This window comes from Macaca fascicularis, chromosome 10, assembly GCF_037993035.2.
Source record: "Macaca fascicularis isolate 582-1 chromosome 10, T2T-MFA8v1.1".
Taxonomy (NCBI): domain Eukaryota; kingdom Metazoa; phylum Chordata; class Mammalia; order Primates; family Cercopithecidae; genus Macaca; species Macaca fascicularis.
The window spans coordinates 78449504-78473235 of record NC_088384.1 but is presented as its reverse complement, the minus strand read 5'-3'; the positions used below and the strand labels follow the sequence as shown (position 1 = coordinate 78473235).

Here is a 23732-nt window from a genome sequence, read left to right as displayed (position 1 = left end):
ATTAGAAACCCTACAAAATCTGAGTTAAAAATGAGTATTTGAACTTGAAGGATGGCAATCTTTCACCCATTTTGTTTTACCAAATTGTAAATAAATCATAACCTGGTAGCATCACCTAGACAGAAATTTTGTGGAATTTCTACACTATAAATAATGGAACCCCTGTAAGGTAGTAACTATTTCAAAGTTCTCCTGGCTTTGGCACATTTTATTTTTGTGAAAATTAAAGTTGGGCATTGGCAACCCAATACCTTTTAGTTTTCCACTAGAGCAAAATTAAATATTAGGCCAGTAATTTGCGGCAGTGGTATCCAAACTTTTCCATTTCATGCCTCTAAAAATTAGACACTCACAGCCCCCATCATAGGCATATTCACTTATTTGCATATCCATTTTTACATTGTAGGTATTACTAGACTAACACATATATATGTTCACTATAAATGAATGTGTAATATATATTTTAAATTATAATAAAATATAAATAATGAAAAAGAATAAAGATGAAAATGTTTTATTTTATTTGTTAATTATTCAACACAAATCTTTGTCCTCAAAATAGAGAGTCCATATGTTTGAATAGACTTTATTATTTTCAAAACTCCTCACTTAACACTTTGATACAGGAATCCAAAACTCTGATCTTAAGTTTGGATTGTCTTTTTCATATTTAGTTTTAATGGCTGTCACTGCTGGGGGGAAAGAAGATTCCTCACACAGATTTAAAGATTAAAATGGAAGACGTGCATCCTTTGTCAAGGCTACTGCTTTATTACACTCCTTTTATTCATTCCCATCTACCAGTTGTAAAGGTTTGACTTTCTGTTGGACACTTAATTTTTAAGTGTCTGCTAATTACAATGGCTTGTCACTTTCATTAACATGCCATACACTTAAGGCAAGGCTCACAGCTGTGAGAAAGTAAATACATATTTCAGATAGTCTTCTTCATAAAATTACTTTTAAAATGGATTCTCCTGCAATATCTGATTGTTTTCACCTCGGAATGTAGGAAAGGAGAAAAGTCAACTCTGCCGTTCTCCTTGTGTTTGCCGTTGGCACACTTGCTCATGTAGTTCATCTCCCTGTCTTTGCAGGGTTTAGTCCATTTGGTGAGGGTTTGTTTGGCTAAAATAGATAAGGTAGCCTGTAAATCCATTTAATCTGAGCATGTGTACACTGGATGTGTTGAAACGAGCTGAAAAGTCATTATATAAGCAAGGGCACCACTGTCCAAGTCCTCGAACGTGTGGGACAGGCCAGGTGCCATGGCTAATGCCTGTAATCCTAGTGCTTTGGGAGGCCGAGCCAGGAGGATCACTTTAGTCCAGGAGTTCAAGGCAATGAGCTATGATCATACCACCGCACTCGAGCCTGGGTGACAAAGCAAGACCTGGTCTCAAAAAAAAGTGGGGCGGGGGAGGTGTGGTGCCCTCTTCTTTCCTCAGAAGGCCTCAAGCCCTGTAAGTCACTCATAACCTTTTAACAAACTAATATGGGGCCAGTGTCAACACTGATAATAGGTATGAGTAAAGCTAATTTCCCCTACAAGTGAAATTCTAGTACACTTTTCCCATATTCTAATAGATCATCTTTCCTTTTATCCCCTGAACATGTGCATGCATCTTTAAGACTACAGATTTAAAGTACTAGATTACGTTTTTCTTCCCAATTAAACAGATCATGATTTCTTTTGGTGACTAGGGTGTTCTGGTGTTTTGCAGGCAGGAAAGATATAGGAAGTCCCCACGTTATAAGCATTATCTCTTCGAACATATCTATGTATATTAGATCTGTTAATTTTTGCTTCATGTAGTTTGAAGGTATAAATATTGGGTGTATACCTTTTTAGTATAGTTTCTCAAATACATTGTTCTCTTTATTATGAAATGTCCTTTCTGTATTTTCTTGCCTTGAAGTAATGCTGTTCGATACAGTAGCCACTAGCCATGTGCCTATTTAAATTTAAATTAATTAAAGAAATTTAAAAAAATTCAGCCCCTCCTTTGTGCTAGTCACATTTTAATTGCTCAATAGGGCTATTGGTTACCCTATGGGAGAGCACAGATAACATTTTCATCATCACAGAAGGTTCTGTTGGGTTGGGCTGCCTTAAGGCTACCTCATCTAATTTTTTTTTTTTTTTTTTTTGAGTCAGAGTCTCGTTCTGTCGCCCAGGCTGGAGTGCAGTGGCGTGATCTTGGCTCACTGCAAGCTCCGCCTCCTGGGTTCACGCCATTCTCCTGCCCCAGCCTCCCCAGCAGCTGGGACTATGGGAACCTGCCACCATGCCTGGCTATTTTTTTTTATACATATATTTTTAGTAGAGACTGGGTTTCACCATGTTAGCCAGGATGGTCTCGATCTCCTGACCTCGTGATCAGCCCACCTTGGCCCCCCAAAGTGCTGGGATTACAGGCGTGAGCCACCGCACCCAGCTACTTCATCTAATGTTAACAACTATATCAGGCGTTTTTTTTGGTTGACAATTATAGGGGGAATTAAATAAATCCACAATCACAGATGGAGATTTTTACATATCCGTCTCTGTTACTAACAAAACAAGCAAGAAGGAAAAAAAAAAGAAAGAGAAAATCACTAAGAACACAGAGAATTTGTTTAACACAATTGACAAACATAATATAAATCACATATTTAATGCATTACATTCAACAGCTATATAATACAATACGCACTAAGTACATAATGAAGATTTATGAACAAAGACTATGTACTAGGTCGTAAAGTAAGACTCAAAACTTCGAAATCTTGAAATCATGCGGGGTATATGTTTTGACCATAGTGGAATTAAGCTAGAAATCAGTAACAGGAAAATAAGTAAGTATATTCAAAATTTGGAAAATAAGTAATAGCCTTCTAAATAACTCATGGATTAAAAAAATAGAGAAAAAACAAGATAAAAACAAGAACATATTTTGAACTAAACAACAATGAGAATACAACATACCAAAACAACATGCAACGTGTAAGCTTATGCAACGTTTGAAAGAAAGTGCAGAGATTTAAAAGTATATGTTAAAAAAGAAGAAAGGATGAAAGTCAATGCTGTAAGTTTCTATCTCAAGAAGCTGGAAAAGAAACTGCATATTAAACCCAGAGAAAGTAAAAGAATGAAATACTAAAAATGAGGGCAGAAATCAGCAAAATAGAAAGCAGACAGCAATAGAGAAAATCCACAAGGCTAAAAGTTTGGTTTATTTACCTGAAAAGATTAATAAAATTGATAAATCCTCCTGCAAGACTTTTTTCTTTTATTTTTCTTTTTTTTTTTCTTTTTTCTTTTTTTTTTCTTTTTGAGATGGAGTCTCACTCTATTGCCCAGGCTGGAGTGCAGTGTCACAATAACTCCCAAGTTCAAGCAGTTCTCCTGCCTCAGCCGAGTAGCTTGGATTACAGGCCACCTTGCCCAGCTAATTTTTTTGTATTTTTAGTAGAGATGGGTTTTCACCATGTTGTCCTGGCTGGTCTTGAACTCCTGATCTCAGGTGATCCACCCGCCTTGGCCTCCCAAAGTGCTGAGATTACAGGTGTGAGCCACCATGCTTGGACTTATTTCTTTCTAATGAACTTATTTACATATGTTGCCCAGATAAAAGAAGTTTACTCCAAACTGTAATTTGCTCAACTTTCATCCAAGTCAATTATCTTTCTATTATACCAGGGTTTTTCAAGTCTGCTTTTCATCAGTTTAGTTGGATTATAATGACAAGAGCGTAATCAAGATTAAAACTAAAGTGCTGAGGAAAAAAATCTGTGAATATGTGGAACAACAGGGGACGTGACCTTTCTAAGGGCCTCGATGAACAGTATGGGGAGACAAGGACATTTTAATAATTATTTTTGAAAAAATGAAAAAGAGTTTCTCTTCTCTTTCACCTTTCAGAAAGGTAGAACATGACTGAAAGGTTGTGTTTGACTAATGGGGACACATCGGAAGATACATCTGGCTGCCAAGTGTCCTGTAAGGAGGTGTTGATTGTAGAGACACACAGCAGGTGCTATATAATTCCATAATCACAAAACCCAGCAAAACTGGTATCACACAAAGGAATCACACCTATTGTATTAGTCCATTCTCACGCTGCTCTAAAGAACTACCTGAGAGTGGGTAATTAATAAAGAAAAGAAGTTTATTTGGCTCACAGTTCTGCAGGCTGTACAGGTAGCATGGCTGGGGAAGCCTCAGGAAACCTACAGTCATGGCGGAAGGTTAAGGGGAAGCAGGCACGTCTTACATGGCTGGAGCAGGAGGAATAGAGTGAAGGGAGAGGTGCCACATGCTTTAAAACAACCAGATCTCATGAGAACTCACTCACATAATAGTGAGTTATAGTTATGTTCACTCACGTAATAGAGAACAACAAGGGAGAAATCTGCCCACATGATCAAATCACCTCCCAGCAGGCCCCTCCTCCAACAATGGGGATTACAATTCAATATGAGATTTGAGGGAGGACACAAATCCAAACCATATCACCTATGGTTTGGGTTTTGGTAGCACAACACTGTTACAACCTACTACTCAGGGATCCTCAAACTTTAATATGCATGCTAATCAACGTGAAGTTCTATTAAAATGCATATTTTAATAGAGTAGGTCTAGGTGCACCTTGTAACAAGTATACTTCATTACTGACTTTAAAATGAGCTCCCAGGTCATGCTGATGTTACTGGTTTGTGGACAACACTTTGAGTAGGAAGATTCTAACTCAGAAGCCCAAACTAGCCAGCTTAAACACCAAATCATGACAGGAGCTGTTTCCCCTGGCTTGTATCATATTGATTAAAACAGTAAAGAATTAGCTGCTGCTGAAGTATGAAGTTTCATATGAGCACCTGAAACTTCTCTTGAAGACTGGGAAGATCTGGCCAGGGCAAGTCTGCTTCCATATATGGCAACTGTCCACTGGAGCAGAGTAGAAGCTGCTAGCTTTAGGAAGCCCATGATTTATCTTTCACCATAAGTCCCACCTCCACTACACTGACATCTTGCCAACCACCCATCTCACTTCTTTATTTGCCTTTCTAATCTTCTTAGTCCAGGACTCTCAAACTAAGCTAAATATTGGAATCAGAGGAACTTTGAGAAATACTGATGTCTTGGTCTCAGCCCCAAAAATCTTGATGTGGGCATCAGGGGAAGAGCCTGGACATTTTAAAAGCTACCCAGGTGATTCTAATATACGCCAAGGTTGAAGACTTCTGTTTAAATCAATTCAGTGATACTAGCAAGATTCTCACCCACCATCCTCAGACATTCTGATTCTGAAGCTCAGGACCACCACTTCTTAATATTTGCAGGATCTGAGACAAAAGAAAGCTCTCAACCCATAGCCTTTCACCTTGTCTTTCTACTTCCCACCCACTTCTATACTTTCTTGCACCATGAAGGATCTTCTGCACATAGAATTAGACACACATTCAAGATCTGTCCTTACTCCCTTTCAGACACCTACCCCTTGGTCGCTATTGAACTTAGACCTATGCAAAATGAGTGTAAGGTCTGCCATAAAAGGAAGAGTAAGAGGGCCTAGAAAGGGGTCTTAGGGCAGTTGGGAAGGGAATTTTGATATCTTGATGGAGTATTTTCTGACACCAATCTCTTCTCCAACATTGGCTGGATGTCCAACCATTCAATTCAATTTTGATGCTACTTGGAGTTAGTGCAGACCCCACAGCTTAAGTCCCACAAGACTGCCCCCACTTCAGATGACAGTTGCAAGACTTGGATCACTCATACTTCTGACCAACCAGCTATAAGTCAGGGGTTCCCACAACACGTCCTCAGCTTCAATAATTTTCTAGAACAGCTCACAGAACTCAGAAAATCCACTTTACTTACATTTAGATTTACAGTTCATTAGGAAGGATACGGATCAACAGCCAGATGAAGAGTATATAGGATATAGTAGTCTGCTTTGTGCTGCTATAACAAAATACCTGAGACTGGCAATTTATAAAGAACAGAAATCTATTTTCTCATAGTTCTAGAGGTTTGACAATCCAAAATCAAGGCGCCAGCAGGTTCAGTTGTCTGGTAAGGGCCGCATCTTCCAGAGGGGAGGAATGCTGTGTCCTCACATGATGGAAGACTGAAGAGCAAGAGAGGCCAATGCTATCAAAAGCCTTTCTAAGGACCTTAATCACATTCATGAGAAAAGGACCCTTGAACTAATCACCTCTTGTTTGCCCCCCCTCTTAATACCATCACATTGGCCATTAAGTTTCAACACCTGAACTCTGGAGGGAACACATTCAAATCATGGCACAGGACAAGGTCTGGAAGAGTCCCAAGAACATGAGCTTATGATCCTATGGAGCTGGGGTGTGCTACCCTCCTAATTCATGAAGGTATTCACCAACCTGGAAGCTTTACATCATTATTTAAGGGTTTTTATAACTCCATCTTTAGCTCTCCCATCAGGTTAGTGAGGGGACCTGAAAGTTCCAACCCTTTAGTCACTTTATCTGTCTGGTGATCCACCCTATCCTGAGGCTCTCCAGGGGCCCTATTCTAAATCTACTTATTAACATAAATTCAGATATGATTGAAAAGGGTTTACACAAGGCACTCCTATCACTGTGGAAAACCCAAGGGTCTTAGGAGGTCTATGCCAGAAACCTGGGACAAAGACTAAATATATTTCTTATATCACATGTGGGTACCCCAGCATTAGGGAGGCCATGTCTCCATGTGCAGGAGTCATGGTCTTATGGACTAAGCTACTCACCCCATGAGGATGAAGGTGTGGATGAAGGAGGGCTGGGGGGCCATGAGGGCCCAAGGGATGGGCCTCTCTTGCCCACACCTGGAAGTCCAGGATGAGGCCTGAGAGTCCCTTTGCAGCAGGTTCCCCCCAGTGATTCTGATGTCAGTTGTCCACAGGGTATACTTAGAAAGATAAATTCTGCAGAAGGATCAGAGCTAAAGAAGAATAGCTTCCCCTCTTTTCTTTCTTTTCCCTAACAGTTCTCAGTACTAGTCAGAGCCTGGGAGTCACATTTGGAATTTCAAACGAGGAATTTGTCATGCTTTTCTAAATGGATTGTATTTTGGGGACTTGGAAGCCAAACACTTAGAATCTGTAAATAGTTTGTCCTGGGAGAGAATGGCTGCAGGCTTTCAGAACATGAGAGGGAAATTTAGGCTGGCTGCACCCTCTGCTTCTCAAAGCTCTTTTTGTTAGAATGCTATTGTTATATGTGGTCTTAGACACAAAAGAGAAGCCAAACACTCAAGTGGGCACTGCTTCCATCTGGGTTTACCTTGTAAAGTAAATCCTGCCTTTGCTTCAGAATTTTGAATAATGAGAGATTATTCAAAATCTTTATATTGATTGAGTTCTTACTACTTACCCAAGCACTGAGCTGTCCTCTGTAATCATCCACCGTATCTATGATGCCAGCTCCATCATTCTCATTTTATGTAAGGAAACTGAGATGCAGACTGGCCACTGGCCCAAGCTCATGCAACTATTCACTGACAGAATTAAGAACTAAGCAGGGCCGGGCGTGGTGGCTCAACCTGTAATCCCAGCAGTTTGGGAAGCCGAGGCAGGCAGATCACCTGAGGTCAGGAGTTTGAGACTAGCCTGGCCAACATGGCAAAACACCATCTCTACTAAATATACAAAAATTAGCAGGGCGTGGTGGTGCGTGCCTGTAGTCCCAGCTACGCGGGAGGCTGAGGCTGGAGAATCACTTGAATCCAGGAGGTGGAGGTTGCAGTGAGCTGAGATCACGCCACTGCACTCCAGCCTGGGCGACAAAACAAGACTCTATCTCAGGAAAGAAAATAAAAGAAAGAGAAGAGAAGAGAAGAAAAGAGAACCAAGCAGGGTCGAGCGCGGTGACTCATGCCTGTAATCCCAGCACTTTGGGAGGCCAAGGAGGGCGGATCACGAGGTCAAGAGACCGAGACCATCCTGGCCAATATGGTGAAACACCATCTGTAATAAAAATACAAAAATTAACTGGGCATGGTGGTGCAGGCCTGTAGTCCCAGCTACTTGGGAGTCTGAGGCAGGAGAATCACTTGAACCCAGGAGGCAGAGGTTGCAGTGAGCCAAGATCATGCCACTGCACTCCAGCCTGGCGATAGAGTGAGACTCCATCTAAAAACAAAAAAAAGAACCAAGCAGCCTGGCTCTAGAACTCATATGCTGTAAACCACTATTCTAAACCAGCTCTTTAAAACACGTAAGTGTAAATGTGCACAGATTTCAATTTAGAGCTGTGTGACTCCCAGCAGATTTCTTTTTTCTTGAACAAAGGAGATGACACTGTGAATGTTAATGTCTGTCATAGCCAGAGCAGACACTCTTTAGCTTTTGGGCAAATGAAAATGCTCAAAAATACCCACAGGCACAACATTTTCTAATCGTGCTTCCAGAGCCAGGCAGTGTGTTCATGCATGTAAAAGGCTGTATAAATGTATGTAGTAGCACCAATAGTGCTCATGAATTATGGATGAAGAGGGACATCCAGAGTCAAACATTCCTGAGAAAGCAGACCAAGCTCCCTTAACTTGGTTAGGAAAAGATAAAAGACTAAACTTCCCAAGGCAGTTGACTGGTGATTTTCATTCTAACATCTGAAAAAACAGGAATAAAGTTGCTATGGTTTGAATATATGTGTCCCTTCAAAATTCATGCTGAAATTTAATCCCTAGTAAAATAGTATTAAGTGAGGACTGTAGGATGTAATTAGATCATGAGGGCCCTGCCTCCATGTATGGAGATAGTGCCCTTATAAAAGGGCTTGAGGGAGCCTGCTTTGCCCTTTTTGCCCTTCTGTCATGTGAGGACACAGCAAGAAGGTATCATGTTGGATGCAGGAGATGAGCCCTCACCAGACACCAAATCTTGTGGTGCCATGATCTTGGAATTCCCAGCCTCCAGAACTGTGAGAAATAAATTTATATTATTTATAAATTACCTGGTTGAAGATATTTTGTTATAGCAGCAGGAATGAACCGAGACAGCAGCCTGTTTCAGAAGCCTGTCTCTGATGCTCCTATTCCAACCAAAATCCTTAAGCCAGAGACTGTAACCGATAACCTGGCTGAATAATCCACAAACATGGTTTATTGTGCTTACACATTGTTATAATGTTTTTTTCTTACTGTTCTTTTGTTTTCTTGTTGAACAGCATGCCAACTTTAAAAATAAGGAGATAGCCTTTAAAAATGTTTCCTTGCTTTATTTGAAATATTCAAAGACCTGGCTCACTGGGGCCATGTTCCAGTGAACTTGGCAGCAACTAGCTGGACCTGAAGAGTGGAATCCCCAATTAGATGACCTTATGTGCTCCCTTTAGCCACAATCACCATCACTCTTTGTTATCTTATACTCACATACCACCACTGACTACCACCAGTGCTTTTCACTCTTTTTCTTTACCTCTCTTCCTCCTAAAGTCATTTGCATTTAATAACTGCTAATTTCCTGTTATTCAAGGTCCCTAGCAATTTATGATATATGTGTTTGCTTATATAAACTTGCTTCAACAGGCCACACTAGCCTAGAGGTAGTCATTGCTTGAAGATTTATACTGGGCTGCAAAATAACCCTGAGTGTCTACCCAACTTTCAGTTTAAGTGCCTTATCCTGTATGGCAGTGGGTTACTTTTTGCATGCCAACTCCATCATATGGTAGCAGATGCTTGGGACTTTTTGTTGATAAAGATTCCAAGGCTATCTAGATGGCCTGGAAGTACCACTAAGATTGATTAGTGATGTCTGCCATGGTCACCCCAGCTGCTGCTATCCATCAGAAGTCATGAGCCCTGTGCTTCCATCTCCATTTCTCTCTCTCTCTCTCTTTTTTTTTTTTTTTTCTATTTTGTGTTTCTTCTCTGCTTCCTAATTATTCTGTCATTTCAGCCACATCTGGGGTTACTAAGTGTCGTTTCTAAATTGTAGCTACTGACATTAGCGAGTATCTTTTCATTGGGTCTCTCCTAATTGAAGAACCTGATAAAATTGCTCTGTTACAAAGTGTTCCTTTTCATCAACCACAAAACAATCCTCCAGGACAGAGCTGAGCAAACCCAATTCTGTCCAACCCCGTCTGAGTCTAATGACCGAAGCTACTCTGAGTTACCTTATTCCCAGTATTCCAGGACTGACATCAACGCCCCTGTCCCAAGAAGTGGAGGAGTGCAGAACTCCCACTAGCCATATCCCAGCCTCCTTAAGATGGGCCTGTGGTCCTGGGAAATCTGCTCTTCTAACCTTTCCTTTGTCCAAGAAGCCACATCAGTGGAGGGTCAGTCACAGACAAGGGACACACAGTGAATAAGGAGGCACTTACTTCTTGGATTAATTGGCTTAGTGTGAGAAGGCTCACTTTTACATCCTAAGATAGGAAAGTGCCAGAGGCACCCACAAGTCTCCAAAAGCATAGTTTGCTCTCCGATTTTCTCAACCCTTTCCTGGTCTGTAATGTTTATTGTTTTCTTACAATATACACCAACCATCTTACCTCACCAATGCTAGATCCTATAGGTAACAGAAGCACAGTATACCAGAATTATCACATCCAGTAGCCCCTGGCTGGCTCTAGGCGCCATGAAGTGACCTTTGATTTCATCACTGCCCCTGAGTGGTGGCCAGAAGTTACATTATGTCAGTTTACAGTGTGCAGCCCCTGACCATTGGGGACATGAGTGTCACGCAGGTCAGGCGAGTGTCACCACCTGGAAAACGGAAGCATCTCTAAAAACAGCTTCCACAGAATGCATGCATTTACAGATGACATGAAAATGTGCATATTGAATTTTCTGAAAAATGGCTTATCACAAAATAAAAAAACAACTATTTATCAAAGGAACTTTGGGCACATAAGGAAATAAATCCAATAGTATGCTCATGACAATTAGTTCTATAAATAAAATAAAGTAGGTTATTAGTCCTTATGAGATAGCCTCAGGAAAAAGTAAATGCCCAGATCAAAAGTATGCAGCTTGACACATTTTTACAGGATTCATGAAATTAGCACTTGTGTCAAGATACAGAACATTATCAACACCCCAGAAGCTTCCCACGTGCTCCAACCCAATCAGTACTACCTCCATCCGGAAGTAACAGCTATTCTGATATCAGTCCACACAGAGATTAATTTTTCTGCTTTGCGACTTTATATGAACCATCATATAGTCTACAGTTCTTTGCATCTGGCTTCTTGTTGTTGTTGTAGATAGCTGTAGTTGGGTTTTAAAAAATTGCTATAAAATATGTAAATACACCACACTTCATTTGACCATTCCACTGTTGATGGACATTTAGGTTGTTTCCAGCTTTTGCCTGTTACATGTGATGCTTCTATGAACACTTGTACCAGGGGGAAAAAAAATGCCAGGGTTAAGGGTAACTGCCTCTAAATCGCAACATCAGTTCAAGCAAGGAGAAGAGAACATTTCCCTAGAAAGATTCTCTTACTTTGTGTGAGTCTCCTAAATGATGACACTCAGAATAAGAAGCTTTCTTCTCCTTCCACAATCCCCTATGCTGAGGCATTTTATGTGATTGTGTGGGAAACCGTCAAAGCGTTATTCAACAAAGAAGTGCTATTCTCCCAAGCTCTAAGCATTTACTCATAATGGGCATAAAGTATTTCGAGTGCTGTACTTTACTATCTCATCACTAGAGGGCAAGAGCAGCCCCACAATGCTTGGCGTTGCCAGATCTGCAGTCAAAATGATTAATCATGAAGCAAAAACAAGAAGCCAGAGGGAAAAAAGGAAGAGCTCACAAAGGCAAAATAAACATCCATAAACTTAAACTTTCCTGGGTAGAGAAGATCTGAAAAATGTCACCCATGAGCCGCTTTCTAACACTCGTTCCATCTTTCTTTTCCAGTGTGCAAAACTCAATTGCACAGTCCTCAGTTGCTAACTACCACCCAACAGGGTGGGACTAGGTGAGGCAGACAGGTCTCAGAGGGTATTTTTTAGCACTGCCTAGATCCTTGGTTATTAGGAAGTCAAGAATCTTGCAAAGCTCCCAGGCCTCAGGGGCTCTGAACAAGCAACAGAGAGTTCTGTGACTTCTTCCTTCAAAGTAGTATTTCTTCCCATAAAACCATGGTGTTTACTAAAATCAAGGCACTAATGAGTAAGGCTACCAGCCCCAACACCTCTCATTTCTCTCCTCTTTCTCCCTGGGTCCAGCCCCTTCTACCTGCCACAAACTTAACCAAGATTACAGAATGGAGATGTGTTGTTTTCTGCAAGGGGAGAGAAGTAGGGAAATTAATTACGAAGCCAAGTTGCTGTTAAACTATTTATAATAAATTTCTACTAGAAAAGGACCTTTGGCTGACAATCGTTTTCTTCTGCCTCGGCATGACCAAATACAGTAACAATTCAAAAGGAAAACTGAAAAGCGAGGAAGAGCCCACAGCTGGAGCAGTCTGTTTTCACGTCTCCACGCTGGCGAACGACAAACTCGGCAAGGAGCCTCCTGTGTATTTCCTGTCCTCATTATCTCAGTTCTTGCTCTGAAGGGCTAAGAAGCCTTCACCGTTAGCCAAGACTCCTTCGTGCTTCAGCTTAATTTTCTTTGCATAATTTTAAATACAGATCATGTCTACAGTGCAGCAATTAATGGATAGCCTAAAGACTTATTATTTCAAACTAATTGATATGTAGGAAAAGTTTAAATAACATAACAGGGAGAGGGGAAATTTTAAATGATGTGTGCACGATGAATTTAAAATTTCTCTCTGTTGCAGATGGTAGCAAAAACATCTGATTAGTAATGGGATGTGATCAAAATGTAGAATTGATTTGGCAATCTTTCTCTTTTTGATATTCTTGAGCATATGATTGGAAGGAAGATTCAGACATTTCAGAAATGGGGTAAGAGGTGCAGGGGGGAGCAGGTTCTTCCCCCCACTCATGCCCCCCAATTCTAGGGGATTATCTCACAAGATGAAAGAACACCTGAGTGTATTTTGAGTTGTGCTGTTAGGTAAGAAATAAAAAATGGGAGAACAATGCCATTATTTCCATTCTAACTCTTTGGCCAAATCCCCTTCTTGAGATAAACTTGAGAGAGAAGTCTACAAAGAGCCAGTTCACCCAGCTGCAGCAGAACCTATTCCAAGTCACCAGCACTCCCAGACCCAGGATTCCCTCCAAGTTCTAAGAAATGTGCTGTGATTAATCACCTCACTGACACAAAAAACCAAAGATCTTTCTAATTTCCCCATTCACATTCCAGCAAGTTTAATAGGAAAGTTTAGAAAACTCATCTGAAGAAAGAATACTCATCAAATGGGAGAGAGCAGGAACATTTTGTTCTAAGACTGGATTGAGACCTAATGATGCTAGACCACGTTTTAAATATCAGAACACAGCATTCATAAGAAAATAGAATCTGCTTCAAGCATAAACCATAAGAGGGGAAAACTACCTTTACAATGTATTTTCTTCATATCAAATTCATGTCATAAGAATATCTAAATGACTTCTGGCCAAGTCACTTAAATGTTGTGGTCTTCGGTCTTTTTGGTCTTTCCAAATGTAAAATTTGCCACAGACTGGTTATTTTTTAGAACCCTTTCTTCCCTTCTGTTCTCCTACTTTATTTAGGTAGCTCCACACACACATTTTGAAAATTGGATAAACAACCTCCTTCTCACTGGTCCATGCAAGACCATATTAGTGTATTTCTAATATAATACACAACCATGAAATAATTATACAACACAAAAACTACAATACTGCTTTCTCTCCCTCTGGTACCCTGGCCTTTCATTCTCTACCCTCTACCCTTTAAGATAACGATGAATCTGAAACTTGTGCATATATATATTCCAGTTCTTTTATATTTACATGGTTCTAGATATACATGTGCATATATATCATGCATATGTATTCCTATAACACTTTATTTTTTAATCTTAGTTGTTTTAACTTCATAAAAATGGTATCATATGGAGTATCATACTGAAATATAATGTAAGTTAAAGGACCATACTGAACCTATACTATATATAATTTTGGGGAGCCTACAATTTTTCACTTCAAAATATGTTGCTTACTTTGGGAGGCTGAGGCTGGTGAATCACTTGAGGCCAGGAGTTCGAGACCAGCCTGGCCAACGTGATAAAACCCTATCTCTACTAAAAATACAAAAATTAACTGGGCGTGGGGGCACATGCCTGTAGTTCCTAGCTACTGGGGAGGCTGAGGCATGAGAATCACTTCAACCAGGGAGGTGGAGTTTGCAGTGAGCCAAGATCACACCACTGCACTCCAGCCTGGACAACAGAGCAAGACTTTGTCTCAAAAAAATGAATAAATAAAAAGAGCCAGACACAAAAAGTATATACATTATTATTCAGTGTATATGAAGAGTTAGAAAATATGCTATCTCGGGTAGGGGACAGGATGGCAGGTAGAGGTCTTATGGAGTGCTGGTATTGATTTGAGTGCTGGTTAAATGGGTGTGTTCACTTTGTGGAAGAAAATCCTAAGTCCATGAATTTGTTGTATCAGTTAGCTATTGCTGTATAACAAATACGACCACAAAACTCAGTGACCTAAAGCAATAAGCATTTATTATTATCCACAAGCTGGTGAGCTGGGAAGTTCTTCTGGTCTTAGTTGTTCTCACTTACGTGTCTAGAGTCAGCTGAGTGTCAGGTGGACAGCTCTGCTGATGATATTGGTTGGACCCTCTTTCATGTTTGAGGGTCACTTGGATGTAGGCTCGTCTAATATGGCCTCTGCTAGAACGACTGGATCTTTCCACTTAGTCTCTAATCTGTGAACAGGCAAGCCCAGGTTTGTTCACTTGCTGGTGGCAAGGTTTCAACAGCAAGAGTAGAGGCACATGTGGCCCTTTGAGAATGACTCAGCATGGGAACAGTATCACTTTTGTCGTATCCTATTGACAAAACCAAGTCGCAAAAGAGGGGTGAAGAATGGAGGGTTTTTGAAAACTCAATCTACCACACTTCTCTTATGTGAACTTATCTCTGTGTACTAATGAAAAAAATTTAAATAAAGTATATCTATGTATAAGGTATCTATATTGTTAAATGTTGCTGTAGTTTATTTTGACTTCTATATAGCATTGTATTCCATGAATGTATTGCACTTATCCATTCTCCTGTCAATGGGCATTTAGTGATTCCCAGTTGATTGCTGTTTTAAGCAGATCTGCTGGGAACATGCCATCTCATATCTCCTAGTATGCAAACTCTGTACCAGAATTTTTCTTGGTTGTATACCAAAGTGTGGAATTACTGGGCCATAGGGGATATGAATCTTCAGTTTTACATGATGATGTTAAATTGTCTTCTGAAGTAACTGTACCACTTTACACTTCCTTCAGCAATATGTGAAAGACTCTATTACCCTGACACTTGCCAATAGTTGATATTAACGTCAGACTTCCTAATATTTCCTACTAAGCGAGTATGAAATGATATCTCAATGTGGTTTAGATCTGCCTTTTTCTGATCAACGAAGAAACTGACCATCCCTTCTATTTAGTTTTTTTTTTCTTTTTTGCTTTTAGCCACGTGTTCCTTCTTAAGCAAAATACCTCTTTGTATCTTTTGGTTATTTTTTTCAATTGAGTGATTGGTCTTCTCTTATTACTTCATAACAATTCTCAATGTATTCTCAATACTATTCTTTTGTCAGATGTGTTTGTTGTGAAAATATTTGCCCAGTTTATAACTTGCTTCTCACTTTATTGAGAATGTTATTTGAGTAAGTTTCATAATTTTAAGTATGTGAATTAAATTTTTATTTAATTTGTATTGTTAGCTTTATTTGAGGTCTATTTAGCCAATCCTTAACTAACCCCAGGATCTGAAATAGATTAAAGGTTTAGCAGTCAAAACATAAACTACAATACTATTTCATTTACACACACACACACACACACACACACCCCTTGGCCTGCTCTCGTTACAAGCAGTTTTGGTAATGCTGCTCCTGTGTTCATTATGAAATATTTAGGTATGGACTTGTCCTCAGTAATAGCATCTAAATATCACAAACTCAAAAAATCTAAATCGTTCTGACAAGTTGCAAGAATAATTTCAAAGAACATTTACTTTTGGCACCAGACCCTGATGTTGTATAGTAACGGAAATGTTTAAATTCCAATGATAGGGCAGGGATGGCCCTGGCTAGAACAACACAAAAATCATTCAAATCTAAATGGCATAAGGCTGCAGCAGTCCAAGTGAGATCCCTGAGGGAGTCTTGGACCTTTTCCAAGATGTAGGCTCTCTTCATCGTGAGTGTGCAGAGATTGTATGATTCCACTGGGGTCACTTCCACTGATGGGTTCAATGGACTACAGCATTGACCTTCACATGGCTTGTTTTCATAGCTTTGAGTCCTAAAGGGAGGTAAGGTCATAGGAATATTTCAACAGTGTAAACAGCTCACGTGTCTTCCTAGCTCATTTACTTAGAGGTGACCAGATGAACTGAACATACCCTAATGCTAGACTCTTAAAATAAGATCTTGTTTTAAAAAGGGATCCAGTAGACAAAGAAGGCCATTCCCTTTTTCCCAACTCTTGTTCTCAGGGTAGTGTTCTCAAACTCTGCCAATTTGAGTGTGCAAAAAAAAAAAAAAAAAAAAAAGAAACAAAATAATGAGAGTAGTGGAAGTAGGACAAATAGTTCCTCTTTAGCCTCCTGACGTACCTCTTGTTTGGAGGGAAAGATAATCTCTCAGATTGCCGCCTGGGCAAGGAAACAGGGCAACACACTTCCAACTCAGAAGCCCTGAGGATGGTGGCCTGCTACTTCTTTGCTGGTCCCTCTTCCTCAAGGTTTCTTCTTTGGAAATAGAGACTGATTCTTAATTGGTTCGTCTACTTCTAAGGCCAGCACTTAGGAAGAGTTAGCTTGTTCTTGATTGGCTCAAGAACTTTAATTAATAAAGAAGCACCAAATCTGGAATATTTATAAATAACATCTGCTCACAAATAGAACATTGTTCCAAATAATTCAGCCTAAACTTTTTCAGCTTCATATCCACACTAAGAAAATCATAACAATTACCTTTAAACTCATGTTTCCAAAAATGTGATGTGCATGTGAATTACCTGTGGATCTCATTAATATGCAAATTCTGATTCAGTAGATCTGGAGTGGGCCTGAAGTGATACTACTGGTCCCAGGACCACACTTTGAGTAACAACGCTTTCTGAAGTTCTGCTCTCCCACACAGTGAATTGAGTAACTTTTCCTTCTAGAGATGGCATCATGGTTAGCTTTTGAAAACCTTTTGATTTGTTTTTTTGCTTCAGTCTTCTATTGTTTCAAGAAAACTGGCTATTTTTTCAATCTTTCTGAATATTTTAAGAATCTCCTTCTAATTCTGGAATGTTGCTCAGGTATTTCTTGTTGAAGTCTTTTCCACAGGGTAGACTCTAGCTTGGGGTCTATTAGAGCAAGTTAAATGTTGTCAAAGGTGATGGGTTATTCAATTGAATAAATGTTTACTAGAATATGGTGAAACCTGGCAAACACAATGGGAGTAGGAGAGGGAAGGAAAAAAAAAGACATAATATACTTTTCTCCACTCTACCTACCATGATAATACATATTAATTTTGCCTTTATTCTTTCTTTATTGTATATAAAAACTTCCACTAACTTCCCATTCTAGGGAGTCATTGAGAGAATACAAATATGTGGGCTTCTTGTTAAAGCCTGATAGGAGAAGAGATTATTATACATAATTGGAGACTGTGGAGTCAGAATAACTGAGTTTGAATTCTGACATCATCATTTACCAGCTGTGTTGCTTAACCATAAAATGCTCATAATATTTATTCCAGTGAATAATGGGAGATTTCACAGAGGTAATCCATGCAGATAATCCATGCTAATCATTTAACCTAGTGCCAGGATATACTAAATGTTTGATAATATTTATAGTAGTAGTCATTGTTATTTGATAACTATTACAGAATAGCTCCCAAGGGCGTACTGAAGAAAAGCTTTATGCTTAAGACACTGGCAATAAGTTCATTTACATGTGGTGTAACTTGAAGCTTTGGTTTTATAGATTAACTCAGAGACAAGTCCTACCACAGTGATTCACAGTTCCTGAATTCATAACACTGTACATATCACTGATTTGGCAATTCACCTTATATGACTAGCTCATGTTATTATTTTACTTTGCCTTGGCTCACTAATTATGTTTTAAGTTTCTAACCTTTAAGAGGTAACAGTTTTATACTATTCAAGACTCCCCAAACCAAATACCACAGAGCCATTTGTTTACATTAGTAGGTCCCTAATAAATATTCACTAGTTATTTCACTGATTAATTAAAGTAATCCATTCATCTCCACAGGGATTCAGGATGGCTGAATCAGGAGACACATCTTCAGATCTATTCCTCTTTGAGAAATTAGTATAATGTCAGTGCATTCTCATGTGTTTCTTGAATTATGATCTCCCTGATGCCTAAAGAGGACTCACAGGGAAGAGTTCATATACTGATAGAACAATCATTATTTAGTTTTCAAACTAGTTTTCATTTGAAACTAAGTAGTTTCAATCAGTTTTTTGACTTTCAACTCACTGCTGTGACATCATGGTAGACATAACTTTCTTGGAGGAATCAATACCATGCTTATGTCCGTGTTTGATTTGACAGACAAATATTGTGATTTTATTCTGTTGGACATTTTCCAAAGAAGTTAGTTACTGATTTATTAAATAAATATACGTATTTTAGGGTAGTGGAAAAAGAAGGTGAATAAAAATTAATGGGTGAGCAAAGGTGAGGGAAAACCAAATCACCAGTTTTCTTTCTGATATTTTAATCTAAAAGGCTATGTTTTAAATCAGGTTATATGTCTTGATGAGTGCATTTCTACTTGAAAAATGTTGGTTGTATTTGTATCCCAAGTAGGAAATGCAAACATACTTGTATAAAGCAAACAAGTTTAACTTGTGTGTTTGTATTAATAATATGTGATCAAGGCACAGGAAATGTTAGTAAAGAATCATGCACTTATAATGTTTGTTTGGGACAGAACAAAGGATAATTCATTAGTTGATGAGTTCAATCATTTTCTTTGAGACAAAACATTTGGTTAAAAGGCAGGCTAGTCCAGGTATCACGGCTCATGACTGTAATCCCAGCGCTTTGGAAGGCTGAGGTGGGTGGATCATCTCAGGTCAGGAGTTGGAGACCATCTTGGCCAACATGGTGAAACCCCGTCTCTACTAAAAATATACAAATTAGCTGGGTGTGGTGGTGCATGCCTGTAGTCCCAACTACTCGGGAAGCTGAGGCAGGAGAATCGCTTGAACCCAGGAGGTGGAGGTTGCAGTGAGGTGAGATGGCGCCACTGCACTCCAGCCTGGTGACAGAGCAAGACTCCGTCTCAAAAAAAAAAAAAAAAAAAAAAATCAACTTGGGCAATGTAGCAAAACCCCATCTCTATAAAAATCTAGAACTTAAATAAAATTTAAAAGGCAGGCTGATGAAAACAATTTAATTAACTTGATTTACTGGAAAACATTGATTTATTGGAAAAACAACAAAAATGTACGTTGATTTATTGGAACTTGATTAACTTGACTTATTGGAAAACATGGAAAACATACATTGGCACAATTGGATATTATATATTTATTTTAATGCAGAAGACTTTTCTTTAAAATTGTATTTCCTTTAAAAATATACTGGTATTATGTTATTATTTGATTATTATTTTAATGCAAAAGCTATTTTCTTAAGGATACCATTTATATTTCTGCTACTGAATACAGCACAGTAATATATTTCCTCTTGTAGAATACATTTAGTCTTGTTTTGATGGGATAAACTGCTTTTGAATATACTCACTATGTCATGCATGATTTATTTATTTAAATTTCAGCATAATTTTTCTTGACAACCTGTTCTTTCACTTGAAATGTTATGTAACAAAAACACCAGGACCAACTGGCATTTTAGTTTATCCGTCTATTCCATATGCTGCTGGATGAAGCGGAAAATGAATGTGTATCATCACTGTGCTGGGCACATTTTGTTCGCAGCCTATCTTTTCTCCTGTACATCAATTTCTCTTCTCCATTTGGAAATAGCTTCTTAGCAGGTTAGGTCTATAGACCTTAACCTGAGTGATCACATATAATGTACCAGGAATCTAACTGGCTATGGTTAGAGTCAGGGACCAAAAGATATTCAAACCTACTTGGATTGCTGCTTGAATGTAATCACTTCAAGTCCAGGTAGAACTATTTAGACTCAGAAAGAAATGGATATTTTTTCAATCTAAACATAGTGATTGGGTAATTTATGGTAAATCTCCAGCCCAAGCCTTTCATAAGCAAGTCAAATAAGGTCAACATGCATCAGGGACTAGGGCACATCAATCCAAAACTAAGAGAAAACCCTGTAATGTGTCCACTCAATATATGCCAGCTAATAAATTCAAACTAAGGACTAAGTTAAGGTCTTCATTTGGGTTCCCCCAAAAGCAAATCCTGAGACAAGGATTTGAGTCTAGTAGTGTTTCTGAGCAGTGATCCCAGGAAACCAGCAGGGAAGTAGGGAAGTGAAGCAGGAAAGGGAAGGTAACAATTAAAAGGTGTGGCTTTTCTCAGACAAGTTACAAATGGGGGCAACTGGTGATCAGTACCACCATGAAATCCTGGGAAACTGCATAGACTAAGCACCTTAGAGTTATTTCTTGCAAAGGGTGAGGGAGCTGGAGTCTATATACACCAACTGAACAGGTACTTTCAACCAGTTTTGCACCCTGCGAGAGAAAGCAAGCTGTTGAATTAGGACAGTCTGCATGACAATGGTTAGGCCAAAGAGCTTTAAACTGGGCACTAGCAATCATTAGCTTCAAACTGGATAAGAAGTTCCCCAAGATTATAATGCTATAGTCTCCATAATTCAAATTTCAGTGGCATTAAACCCACACCTGTGTCTGACAATAATCAAGTATGTTTGGGTTTAGAAAATATTTTCCAAATCTGACACTACCTTTTTGGCAAGACTTAACCATTAAATACATGAATGATTCTCTACAATTCACATAAATGAGAATCACCGGCAAGGCTTCTTCAAGTTCTAAATCAATGGTTCTCACTCTTTGGGATTCATCAGAATCAGGTAGGAGACAATAAAACACAGATGACTGGGCTCCCACCCCCAGAGCTTCTGACTTACTAAGTTTGGGGTGAGCCTGAGAACATGTGTTTCTAACAAGATCCCAGATGAAGCTGATGCCGCTGTTCCAGAGACCTCAGTTTGAGAGCTTCTGCTCTGTATAACCTCATACATTGTATTTGCTCCTGCCCTAATCAGTTTTGTGTTTTATCATTATAACCAAAAGAAGTACCTTATATTCTTCGGACAAAGAAAATGTTAAGAGGCCTTGATTTTCAATCTGCTTCTAATTGGAAGAGTTAAGCAAAGGAAGTTTTTTCTACCTCTGAAGAAGGCAAACCACACAAAGTTGGAATCTTCTATCCAAAGTCGAAAACCCTATTATATTTATAATCATTTTTTATTAACACATATTGAAAGATGGTCATTCATAGCAATAACTCATAGGTAAGAGATTAAGTTGGTAGGGTTTCTGAGTGGCATTTTACATAGCACTATGAAAAATTACGCCTATGATTATCTTCTTATTGATCACTGATGTATCCAGAGATATCTTCAACTTTCAGAATGTTTTATTCTCCTTGGCATACAATTAGACAAAATATTTCAGTTTTCAAAAAACAATTCAGAGTTCTTATTATTTTTCCCCTTTTAGTTATTTTAAAATTTGATTTGATGTGTGCAAAGAGAAAGGGGGAAATGATGTGGTGGGCCTTTGATGAAGTTAAGTGGCAGTCGCCTGGACAAATGTGCAAAAAGACAGGCATTTACTAATATCCAGCTCTTCTGGTCTTAGGTAATTTCTATTCTGTGATGCCAAGGAGAGGTAGTCACTCCCTCCTTTGTGTTACATTTGTATGTTGCATATAATTTTCCCATGTATATTGCAATATACCATGTATATTGCATAGAATTTTACACATCTCAGCGTAGCACCTTATTATGTTATGTTTCACAGTCTCCTACTAGTCTTGGGACTTCCTGAAGCCAGGGTTGTGTCTCACTCATGTCTCTATGCCTAGCACCTGTGACAGTGCTAGGTTTATAGAAGTACACTCGCTAAATTTTTGGATACATGAATGAATGAATCAATGAATGTGTGAGGTAGAGAAGGCCACAAAAAGTGAGAAGATGTAAATAGAGAATGAGCCATGAGTCAGTGGTATTGGCCGTTCAATCCAGTATTCTGAGTATTGCAGTATGGTCCTCATGATTTGGAATTAGGATGGTTCTACAGCTGATATGCCAACCAAAAACCAGAACAGGCTTGTTAGAACTAGAACCTAGAAGATTTTTCCTGTCAACAGTAAGATTAGTTGTAGCTTTCTCTAATGTCATTTACCCCTGTGTAAGTAAGGATGCTTATGATGCATCACAATGGCTTTTAATCTCCTGGGTTGAGTGATCTGAAGAAAACCCCAAGTTTTGGGAAGCAGCACCAGAATTATATGTGCCAGGATATAGTTATCTGATGGGAAGAAGGAAGGAGAAAGCAAGATTTAGCAGACCAGCTCTGCGTTTTAAATCTAAGCAGAAGAAAAATGAATAGTGTTTTAAAACTAATTTGCAATTGTACTAAATTGAAGTCACCCATTCCTGTCCTTATAACAGTAACTTCACTGTGGCCATAGGTACTGTATGTACCTTAATCCAGTGATAACAATGGAAGAAAAGGGAGATTTTTTTTTTTTCATCCTTGCACTTTCCTTGTAAAGGAGAAAGAGATAAAGATTGATGGAAACTAAAAGTGCCCCTGGGCTTTATAACACTAGCTCTTTCTTTCTCATAGTTATAAGGTAGTTATAAAGTACTCAAGATTTATTGTTAGGATGATTCTCTAATTCCACTTAAACTTCAGAATAACCAAAAAGGCCCCCAGAAATTTAAGAGGCCATCCTTATGGCATAAAAATTGGCTAATAAAGATTAATCATAAATAAGAGAAACACTCATATCTGCATGTATATTCATCATTCCCCTGACCTCAAGATAAATCATGCAACACAAAATATGTATGTGAGAATGTATTGGTTAGCATAATACTAGCTGCTGTGACAAACAGTATAAAAATATCAATGGCTTCATATAATAGAATTTTATTTCTTTTTTGTACAACAATCCAATGTGTTTCCAGTTGATGAACAGTTTATCTCATCATGGCAATTCAGGGAACCAGGTTCCTTTCATAATGGGGCTCCATCATCCCTAGGATCTTGCTGGAAAAGGGAAAGAAATAGTAGAGATTCCCCATATGTCTCCAAAATGCCCTGCCCTAACTTCTCTTTGGCAAGAATTTTTCAAATGGCCATGCCTGGGTGAAAAAGTGGTAGGGAGGACTTGTAAACATCATCTCTGGATTTGGCAGCTGCACCCAGGCACAGCAGACACCGTGGACAGGTGCATGCAAATTTTGAGGATATCGAGTTATTTTCTGCAATGTAGACCAAAATACTGGAATCCAAATCTGCTAAATGTAGAATTATTCTAAATTGACTGCTACTCACAAAGACCCTAAAGATAAAATCAGTAAAGTGATGACTTTGTATTCCAAGTCACCTCTGTAGACCTCTTCGAGAAATG

General features: G+C 39.0%; 1 protein-coding gene across 3 annotated transcripts in view; it reads left to right on the top strand.

Annotated features, from left to right (window-relative positions):
- Positions 1–23732, top strand: part of PLCB1 (phospholipase C beta 1) — a 744009-nt gene that overhangs the window by 701415 nt on the left and 18862 nt on the right. The window contains exon 33 of one of the 3 annotated variants that reach the window (XM_065521765.2): positions 12382–14337. The exons of the other annotated variants lie outside the window; for them this stretch is intronic. The gene's annotated coding sequence lies outside the window, so the exon portion shown is untranslated. Of the gene's footprint in view, positions 1–12381; positions 14338–23732 lie in introns of those variants that run through there. 3 annotated transcript variants of the gene reach the window in all.